An 11,548-nucleotide genomic window follows, 5' to 3' on the forward strand; every position below is an offset into this window, starting at 1 on the left:
ATATAAGTACGAAGACTGTTTCATTTGCCCAGGGCAGTAATGGCATTGTCTTAAATAGAAGCCCTTTTCATTCACAAAAATGTCCAGTTTGGGACGATAATTTGTATGGTGACTTGGGCAAAGCACTACAGTCTGGTTCCCAGCACAGTGACTGGCCCACATTAGAGGCGGTGCCTCTAGTGCTTAAGAATGTGGGCTCTGTGATCCAACCGTTTGGATCTAAGTTCTGGCTTCCCCACCAGAGAGCCCAAATCAGCTAGGGTTCTAAGCTACATGTGATAGAAACTAACTCTGGCTGCTTTAAACAGAAAGAGAATTCAGTAAAAGATATGGGGCGTCTCATCTAAAGATGCTGGGAAAGCTGGAGAACCATGCTCAGAAGCTAGGTATTTGGAATGACATCCAAAATTACCTTGCAGAAGTGGTCTGGTGGTGGAAGCTACAGCTGAACCCTTGAGCAGGAAGGTGCCTTCCCCTAGCTCCAGCTGGCAACATTGCAGACCCTCGGACCTGATTCTGCTGTAGCTAGCACTGGACCTGCTTCTTTATGTTGCAGAAAAGCCACAAAGTAGAGCTCCAGAGTTAGCCTTTTCCCAGGTCATTTTTACACATCTCATGAATTTCACATTTACTATGCTTCTGTGAAACCTCATTTTTTTTCTTTTAAAGTATAGTTGGTATACAATACTAGTTATATGACTTTCAATGTATAATATAATGATTTGACATTTCTATACCATATAATGTGATTGCCCACCTAATTCTAGTAATCTGTCACCATGCAAACTTATCACAATATTACTGACTGTATTCCCCTTCACCTTTCTCACCCATCCCCCACTCCCCTCCTCCGGCAACCATCCCTTTGGTCTCTTTTTCTATGAGTCTGTTTTTGTTTTGTTTTATTTTTTGTTTGTTTAGATTCTACATATAAATGAAACCATATGGTATTTGTCTTTCTCTGCCTGACTTATTTTACTTAACATAATACCCTCTACGTCCATCCATGTTGTCACAAATGACAAGATTCCATTCTTTTCTTATTGCTGTGTAATATTCCTTTGTGTATATAAGTATCTGTGTGTTTATACATCTTCTTTATTCATTCATCTATTGATGGACATTTAGATTGCTTCTATGTTTGGGCTTTTGTAAATATGTTACAATGAACATAGGAATGCATGTATCTTTGGATTAGTGTTTTCATTTTATTCAGATAAGTACCTAGAAGTGAAATTGCTGGGTCACGTGGTAGATCTATTTCTACTTTTTAAAGGAATCTCCATAATGTTTTCCATAATGGATGCACCAATTTGTAGTCCCACCAACAGTGCACAAGGGTTCCTTTTTCTCCACATCCTCACCAATGCAATAGCCATTCTGACAAGTGTGAGGTGATATCTCATTGTGATTTTGATTTGCATTTCCCTGATGATTAGTGATGTTGAAAATCTTTTCATATATCTGTTGACCATCTGTATGTCTTCTTTGGAGAAATGTCTCTTCATATCCTCTGCCCATTTTTTGATTGGATGGTTTTTTTTTGTTATTGATTTGTATGAGTTTCATATATATTTTGCATAAACTCTTATCAGATTTATCATTTGTGAATATTCTCCCATTCAGTAATTTGTCTTTATGTTATGTTATGCAGAAACTTTTTAGTTTGATGAAGTCCCATTTGTTAATTTTTGCTTTTGTTTCCCTTGCTCAGGGGGACCTATCCAAAAAGTTATTACTCAGACTGATGTCAAATAGTTTTCCACCTATGTTTTTTTCTAGGCTTTTTAGGGTTTCAGGCCTTCCATTTAAGTCTTTAATCAATTTTGAGTTTATTTTTGTATACAGTATAAGAGAATGGTCCACTTTCATTTTTTTTTTTTTTTAATGTATCTGTCCAACTTTCCCAGCACCACTTGTCGAAGAAGCTGGTATTCCTCCATTGTATATTCTTGCCTCCTTTGTCATAGATTAATTGACCATATAAGCAAAGGTTTATTTCTGCTCTCTCTATTCTGTTCCATTGATCTATGTGTCTAGTTTGTGCCAGTACCATGCTGTTTTAATTATCATACCTTTGTCATGTAATATGAACTCAGGAAGTATGATACCTCCAACATTGTTGTTTCTCAAGATTGCTTTTGCTATTTGGGGTCTTTTGTGTCTCCATATAAATTTTAGGATTTTTTTCTAGGTCTGAGAAGAATGTCATTGGTATTTTGATACTAATTGGTATTTTGATAGGGATTGCATTAAATCTGTAGATTGCTTTGGATAGTGTGGTTATTTTAATGACATTAATCCTTCCAATCCATGAACACGGTATATCCTTCCATTTGTTTGCGTCCTCTTTAATTTCTTCAGTGTCTTGTCGTTTTCAGAGTACAGGCCTTTCACCTCCTTGGCTAAATTTATTCCCAGGTGTTGTATACTTTTTGATACAATTGTAAATGGGATTTTTAAAAAATTTCTCCTGATTGTTCATTATTAGTGTACAGAAACATAACAGATTTTTGTACATTAATTTTATATCCTGCTACTTTTACTGACTTCTTTTATTCTATTAATTTTTTGGTGGATTCTTTAGAGTTCTTTACATATAATGCCATGTCATGTCCAAAAGTGAAAGTTTTACTTCTACCTTTTCAATCTGGATGCCTTTCATTCTTCTTGTCTGGTTGCTGTGGCTAGGACTTCCAATACCATATTGAATAATAGTGGTGACAGTTTGTCTTATTCCTGATCTTAGGAGGAAAAGCTTTTAGTTTTTCGCCATGGAGTTTGCTGTAGCTGTGAGCTTGTCATATATCACATTTATCAAGTTAAAGTAAGTTCCTTCTATACCCACTTTGTTGAGAATTTTTATCATAAATGGATGTTGAATTTGTTGAATGCTTTTTCTGCATCTATCGAGATTAATCGCATGATTTTTATCCTCAGTTTTGTTGATGTGATGAGTCAAATGGATTGTTTTACAGATATTAAGCCACTCTTGCATCCCTGCTATAAATCCCATTTGACCATGGTGTATGATCTTTTTGATGTATTGCTGGATTTAGTTTGCTAATATTTTGTTGAAGATTTTGGTATCTAAGTCCATCAAGGATATTGGTCTGATTCTCTTTTTTTGTAGTGTGTTTGTCTGCTTTTGGTATCAGGGTAATGCTCATATGATAAGTTTGGAAAAGTTCCTTCCTCTCTGATTTTTTTTCATTTTGCTGTTCTAATTGAGCAATTTCCACTATTCTGTCTTCCAGGTTGATAATCTGTCCTTCTGTATTAACTAATCTGAGGTCAATTCTTTCCAATGTATTCTTCATTTTAGTTATTGTATTCTTCATCTCTGATTCATTCCTTGTCACATTTTCTATCACTTTGTTTACATACTCTCTGAGTTTCTCTATTCTTCCTTCAAGTTTGTTGAGCATTCTTATGACCATTTCTTTGAATTCTTTATCAGGCAAATTACTTATCTCCATTTCATTAGGACTTTTCCTTGTTCTTTTATTTGGGGCATACTCTTCTGTCTCCCCATTTGGTTTGGCTTTCTGTGTTTGTTCATATGAGGTAAATGTAATAACTATTTCTCCCAGTCTTGAAAAAGTGGTCTCTGTGGAGACTGTGTGTCAGATAGTTTTAGCAGGCTGGTCATAGTTAGAGCATGAGCCTATGGTGCCTGGAGTATTACCTGGCCTGAAGGAGTGGGTTCTGGGTAGGGCAGACAGATGTGAGCTTCCTTGCCTTTCTGATCCAGGTGGGGCTGCCTGGTGTGGGAGGAGTTGCTTGGTAGCATGCTTGGCATGCCCTATTGCTTTAACTATGTGTTCTCAGAGTAGGGTCTAGGTGAGGCTGCTCACTGTGCGCTTGACATGTGCTGTTGCCTGTTGCCAGGGCTGATCTGCATGCTTGTGTCTCAATGCTTTACTAGCTCTGCCCTTTCTTTGGGTAGGACAGCCTCGTGTGCACGCACAGCCTCACTTTACTAGTTCTGTACCTTGTTTGGATTGGACAGCCCTGTGCACATGCACAGCAATGTCCTACTCACTCAGCACAGGGCAGCCCTGAGTGTGGATACCTCCATGTTTTGCTAGCTCCTACTTTTTGGGGGTAGGGCAGTCCCACTTACACATGCAGCCATGCTCCACTATCTCCTCACTTTCTCTAGAGAGGACACTTTTGCGCGCGGTACCACAGCGTTCTGCTAGCTCCACATTCTCTCTTGGAGTTGCAGCCCCAAATAAACACACAGTAGTGCCCTGCTATGTCTGCACTTTCTCTGGACAGAGTAGCCCTGTAGGCAAGTATTGCAGCATTTCGCTAGCTCCACACTCTCTCTAGGTAGGGGAACCCTGCATGCACACACAACCCAGTGAGTACACAGAGCAGTACCCTGCCCATACCTACTGGATCAATCTCAGGGTGGAGGAGCCCCTTGTATGCATGCTATGGCGCCCTCCTGTTCCTGATGAATCTAGCTCCAGGAGAGGAGGCTGTATATATGCTACAGTGGTCCTACAGTTCAGCCAGAGAACTTGGATGGAGCTCCCACCTGCTACCCAAGTGCAAGAGAGATGCAAACAATGGTGTTCGCCTGTTCCTCTGGTCCTGGATTGTTCCCTCAGCAACCAGAGAGCTCTCACAGTTCACCACCTCCTCTTTCTCATGCACTTGTTGTGCAGAAGCTGTTCAACTGGCTCTCAGATGTCTCTCAGGAGGAATTGCTCTAAATATAGGTGTTCATTCAATGTGTTCTTGAGAGGAGGCAACCTCAGCATCCATCTAGCCCATCCTGGATCTGCTTCCTGGAACCTCTTCTACCATCCACATCCCAGAGCTCCTGGGTCTCTGATTTCACCATCTGGGAATGCTCTATTCCAATATTTGTATGATCGTATAGGTTAATGAGCACAAAACAGGCTTTTCTGTGAGGCTTTAAACCTCACTATAGATACAGGAGAAAAGGGTAATGTAAAAATCCTCTGTTTAATCTCAACATACTAGAAGGACGTGCTCAGACTTAACTTAGAAAAGCAGTACATACTGACAAAAAAAATTATTAATCTACTCCTAAATCTATCCCCACAGTAGACTCTGATATGCCTTGGCTTTTTTATGGCTAAGATTAAACAATTTTTTACAGACGTTTTCCAGCTCTTCTGGACAATGCACGGCCCGGGATTTAAACAGTAGCCACTGTTCTTGCTAAATCGGCAGGTCTTTATCTCAGAGTCCTGTGCCTTTGAGCTCTCCGGAGAGGTCACAGGCAGGGAAACATGTTCTCCAGTCCCATTCAAATTTACCTACTGGTTTGGCAAAGATATCCAGCCAGGCGAACCTATGGGAAGACCAAGCACAGAGGCAACATTAAATGGAGAGGCAGATGCTGTTCAGGCTGGTGTCTCCAAAACTGGCATTCCCATCCCCAGTGAGCAACTGAGATGCTGCCCATGTCTGCCAAACTCTAGAATTAGAAAGCTGAGCCTGAACTACTGTTGTCCAATGAATTTAATAGACAATGACAAGATTTGAAGGTGATTCAAATGCGCTCAGCACTCAGTCATGTTCTTAGTAGAGAAGATATTCACTGTGGTAGATGGAATTTTCTGTTTAAATTATAAACCGCTAGTGAACAATATTTAAAATTTTTCAAATAATTAGCAAGTCCAAATCTCCATTTTCATTCCACAATTAGATGCTGCGAGAAAATATTGGCAGTAATTGTTTCTTCCAGATTCTCACATGCTGAGCTTATGGGGCACTGGTGAAACCAGAATGGAAGAGAAGGCAGAAAGCCAGGCTGAGTCACCTATCTGGATCTTAATTCATCTGACACACAGTATAGGTTTGTTGTGCTTCCTTCCTCTGAATCCTGAAGTTTTGTAGAAAATAAATTTTAGACTGCTTATAAAAATGGTGACAATGAGGCTATTTATGCTAAAAGAAAAACTAAACCTATTTTTAAAAGCAAAACAGACTACATAGTTTATATGTGAATACGAGTACAAAATGACTGAGTTGGGGGGGAAAGTCTATATTCAGTATAGCTAATATTCATCAATAAATCAGAAGCTGACCTCATGCGACTTCAACTAGCTTGCACAGCAACTTGTATGAGTTAGAAAAAGGCAACCCCTTTTGAGTGGCTGAAACCTGGGGGAACATAGCTGTGCACTGTGGCAAAAAAAAAAAAAAAAAAAAGCCTGCCCCAGGGTGCATGGCTTGGTGAGGGTCCTAGTCGCATTTTAGCGCTCACTGCCCTTGAGCCTCAGATCAGTTTCTTGATAGGCTTTTCTGGTCCTGCACTAAAAGCAGAGTATAGAGATATAAAGACAACGAGACTGTAATGTGTTGAATTATGTCCCCCAAACAGATATAGAAGTTTTAACTCCCCGGTTCCTATAAATGTGACCTTGTTGGAATATAAGGTCTTTACCAAAATTCAACTTAACATGAGGTCATTAAGGTGGAGACTAGTTTAATATGACTATATCCTTATAAAAAGGGGGAAATTTGGACACAGAGACAGACACAGATAGAGGGAAGCCATTGTGAAGACAGAGAAAAGATAGTCGTCTACAAGCCCAGATCATCTGAGGCCACCAGGAGCTAGGAAAGACACCTGGAGCAGATCATCCCCTCCCACCTTCAGAGAGAGAGAGCGAGCATAGCCCTGCTAATCTTGACTTTGGACTTCTGGCCACCAGAATTGTGACACAATTAATTGCTGTTATTAAGCTACGAAGTTTGTGGTACTTCGTTATGGCAGCCCTAGCAAACCAATATGGAACAAACGGTAGGGCTGCAGCAGAGTTCAAATCCTCTGAGCATGACTTGAACCAGGAGGTCGAGATTCAAGAGAGGCCACATTCACACAAAGTTGTCTCCCAACCACGTAGCTGAGGCAAAAAAAAAAAAAAGCCAGAGGAAGTGTAGTAGAACTACAGACCTATGGAGAGGAATTGAGTCCAACTCTGGAGGAACCAAGGGAAGCACAGAAGCCTGATCAGAGTCCTGGGGCTGCCAGCTCGAGGCCTGCGGAGAGGGCTGCCAGCAGACATCTCACCAGTAGCACAGGAATAAGACAACAACAGGGCCTTGGGCCTACTGACTAAAGGCCACAAGATCTAATGACAAGGCTTTGGAATTAAGAAAAGCACATTCAGAGCCAAGAGGCTTGGGTTATTTAGAGATGGAGTAAGGTGTTCCTGACTCCAATCAAAGCAAGTGGGCTGAAGAAAAACAGAAGCAGACAGTTCTTCAAAAATAAACTTGTGTTTATGATATGTCAGTTTCACCTCCATAAAAATAAATAAGATAAAAAATTTAAATGTGTATTAGTAGTCATTGTTGGTGAGTCTCATTTCCTTACTATGTATAGAAACCAAACAGTATTTGCGGCTATTGAAGGATTTTCAACTCTGGCCGGAGAGGGATACCCCATGTCTGTATGATTACATCACACCAAGAACTTAATTGTATCCTTTAGGCAACATTTCTGAGTGTTTTCTATTTCCTACAGGTAAACACCCAGCCATAATTCACATGTCTGATCCAAGGGAAATACCAAGGCAGTTGCCAGTTCAGAAAAGATAAAGTCCAGTAGCCTAGGAGTGAATTTACTGAGTCTCATGTTACATTCGCATAACAACAAGAACTGAACTGAGCCTGCAAGTGAAATGTTAATCAGTGTTTCAAAACAAAAGTAGAATAATGCGTGAACTCTATCTGCTCTTGATCATATCTGAGTAGAGGCAGAGGCATTGGCTTTTCATTTCTGTTTGTCATTCTTGTCTTACCCACACATAAGCAAACCAGATAACTGAGGTATAATCAGTGTCCTAAATGGATCCATTTTCTTAGACAGTTTAAATCATCTCATAACCACATTCAGTTTAAATATGCTTTCTTTGTACCCCATGAAAGGAATGTTACATTCCTCTGCCACACAAAATATGAACATTATCCATATCTCCAAGTGAGCAAAAGACTGCCCAGATGTTTGTCATTCTCAATCTTCCAAATCAAAGAAAACCTGGAGATCTTTTCTTCTAAAGATAACTGTCTCTGACTCTTAGAAGAAAGGACCATAAATATATCACATATTCACAAAAAATTCTATAGAATCTTTGGAAATACAAATAATGATGGGAATGCTATTTTCAGGTTTGTTTGCCATAACAACTGAGATTAACAGATTTATATGTGGCACATACCTTATATAATGAGTGAGATGCTTCTATATGAAGCCCACCAAATAATCTCTGAAGAGTGTTACCTGGAACCTGGAACTTTATTGTCTCCTGGAAATCTTTAAAGGAGGAAGTTGAAGGTCATTTGTTAAATATTCTTAGGTATGATTTTACCAGATTAAACGGAGCTTACCAAAAATGCAATAACTGTCTAGGGCCACTGAATCATCCAGATGGGGGACTTTTAACTAGACTCAACCATAAATCATTCTGATCTTGGTAATAAAAATTTAAAAATCTTGATTGAGCATTTAACTGAGAGGAAGACATACACACACAAACCACACACACAAACCAACCAATGAAATGGCTGGATTAGAAGAAATCTACCTGACAGAAATTATACTAATAAAGTGGCAACTCTCAGTATCTGTTAAGGACCTATTTTGTCCTGGGCTGAGTTCTCATGCTTTGCCTGCACCATTTCCTCTATCCGCACAATTCTTTGAGGCAGATGTTGTTATCTCCATTTTACAATTTAAAAAACTGGGGCTTAGGGAAGTACTTGCCAAACATCCTATTGTCAAGAACTATGAAGAGTCTGAGATTTTGCCTCTATTTCATGGATGCTGGCAAAGAAAAACTTGAAACTCCTGGGTCAGAAACAAAGGACTTTATTTTCCTGGCATGGCAGACAGCATGAGCTTCACGTACACATCAACCAGTTAGAGTAACCAACCATCTCAGTTTGCCCAGGATGGTCTTAGTTTTAGCTAAATGTCCCAAACAAACCAGGACAGTTGGTCACACAAGTTTCCCTTGCCCCTCAAGTGCTACAAAGGCATTGCATCTGCATCACAGGTATGATGCCCACACAGTATACCTGAATCACAGCTGAGAAACTCCAAGCTTAGGAAACCCCTAATCTTATAAGGAGCTGTTAGTAAACTTGCCTCATTTGGCCCCTGAAAGAGACATTATTTTTATTATCTTCGATAGCAAACAAATCTACCCAGCGCCCTGGAGGGAGACACTGTATTTTCTAGGACTGTTCACTAGGCAAACATCCTAAAAAGATTATTTGATACAAAAGCTTTCACAAATAAAGAAATGTGAGAGGCACATAGAGAACTATCTTCCAACTCCTATAGCTAATAAGTCATGAAGATAGTACTCCAATCCAGATCCTTCAGATGTCAAAACCTATGAGCTATCATCCCTCTTAAATTACTATGCTCAAACTTAGAGGTAAGACCAAAGAGGGTCAGCTTTTTCTTTTATTTGAATCTTCAAACTCTTAAACATGTTTTCTAAAAATACAGTATTTTCAATCTTGAATGAACTTAGGGAATAGAAATTTGGAGGTATTGCAGAAATGGCACTGCAATCCAAAATAAAGGTAAATGAGACAGTTAACCTGATTGCCTTCTAAGGTCTCTTCCTGCCCTGAGAGTCTATGATTCTCCTTCCACGTAGCATTATTTGCTATTTTCTTTCCTCTTGTTGTGATAAATGCCTTATATGAAATTATATTATTCTGCCTCATTTTGAATACAGGCAGAATTTCAGCTAACTTGCAGTATATATTTTGATACCACAGTAATTAAAAAACAAGTCCCATTATTTTTTTTAAAAAAAAGCAATTAAGATGATAGCATAAGAACTTGCTTTTTTTGTTTGTTTTGTTTTACAAATTTTCAGTAAGCGTGCTGTGGTAACCACAGCAGCAAATAGGTGTGACTTTTGTAGGCAGACAAAGTTTAAAGCACATTTTCTCTCTAACATTCAGATTGAATTTCCTTTTCCTTTTCCTTTTCGTTTAACCCCAGGCACTGGCAGAGGAGGGTGTTGCTGGTTTTTTTTTTTTCAAAAGCTGTTTTGATTTCCTTTCAGGGTAGGGCCGGTCTTCCCTCTATTGCTCTCTAAAGATCAAAGGAAAATGAAAAGAAGAACCAAATAAGCAAACAGAGAACAAAAGACCTGTAATAAGAGAGTTTCTATATTGCCTAAGTGATAGTTTTCCATAAGGACTTTGTGGCCAAATGGGTGCACAAAGTTTCAGCAAAAATTGATTAAAAAACAAAACAACAACAACAAAAAAAGCTCATCCTTTGAAGAGGTAACTGGTGATTAGGATGCCCTTGGGACATGATCACATCACCCAGAAACCACGTAGATTACCTTGTAGGAGCAATCATGGTCCTGATTCTGGGATCTCTGGGCTGTACAGGAACTGTAAAGATTGGCGCTCAGGATCCAAAACTATTTCAGTGAGGGAAAATTACACACTTTCCCAGCAGGGGCCATCAGGAGCCAGACTATCCATTTAACTGCATGAAGCAGAAGTATCATTGTAGGGAATGGTGTAGTCCTGGGCAGACTCAAGAGCACTCATCCCACCTAAATATATTCAAATTCAACTCTAACAAAATTGTCCAAATAGACTCTGAGTTAATTTGAGCAGTCAGAGGGCCAAATTGCAACTCTGCCTCCCAGGCTAGCTTAGACATAGACTGTTGGAATCTTAGCATCAATGAGGAAATGCCCATACAAAGCTTCGGTCTGTACATTTGAGGAAGAAAAGTAGAAATATCAAATGCAGTTTGGCTGACAAGATCTTTCAGAACATGCAGTCCATCGGATAGAAAACAGATACTTAGATTGGAACTGTTTTTTTCTCCAAATAAATCAGGATCTGGAAGGCTAGGAGAAGAACCAAAACGCATGTTAATTGTACCAAAAAAAAAGTGCAAGAAAAAAATTTTCTCAATTTTAGAAGAAATACTCTTTTGAGACCTAGGGACTCTACTTTCCACTCCCCAGCACGATGCATGATGATGCCCCTAGCTTGGGAAGCACAGGCACACAAGCCTTATTGACAATTTCACTTCCTAAATGAATGGGCTTCAGCAAAGCACCTTGCTGCTGGCTTAAAAACATTGAATGCTGGCATGTCAGGAGAGTCCAGTTCTTATTTGGCTTTGCTCTTGAAGTCAGCTCCTCTACCTGCCTGACACCTAGATGTCACCACCTAACTTTCATTTTGTGCAAGGTATTCTTTGCATCTTATTTTTTCTTCGCTCTCTCCTGTTTAATTTTTGACATTTCCATTCTTTGCCTGATACCATAGCTATTTTCTGATCTTTTCCATAGTTCACAGGCCAAAGATTCTACTTTTATCATTTCTCATGTCATGAAATACACACTGGTTGCAGAGGAGAACCTTAAAGTGACCGTTTATCACAACTGTTTGTCATTTGTCTTCCAAATGCATCAGGAAGATTTTTGATGACCTAGATTGGTGGCTCTTGCTCTCTGAGGTAGAATTTGAAAAACTAGAACAGCCAAATTTCCTGCTG

The sequence above is a fragment of the Pteropus alecto genome, unplaced genomic scaffold, assembly GCF_000325575.1.
Source record: "Pteropus alecto unplaced genomic scaffold, ASM32557v1 scaffold3, whole genome shotgun sequence".
Taxonomy (NCBI): Eukaryota; Metazoa; Chordata; class Mammalia; order Chiroptera; family Pteropodidae; genus Pteropus; species Pteropus alecto.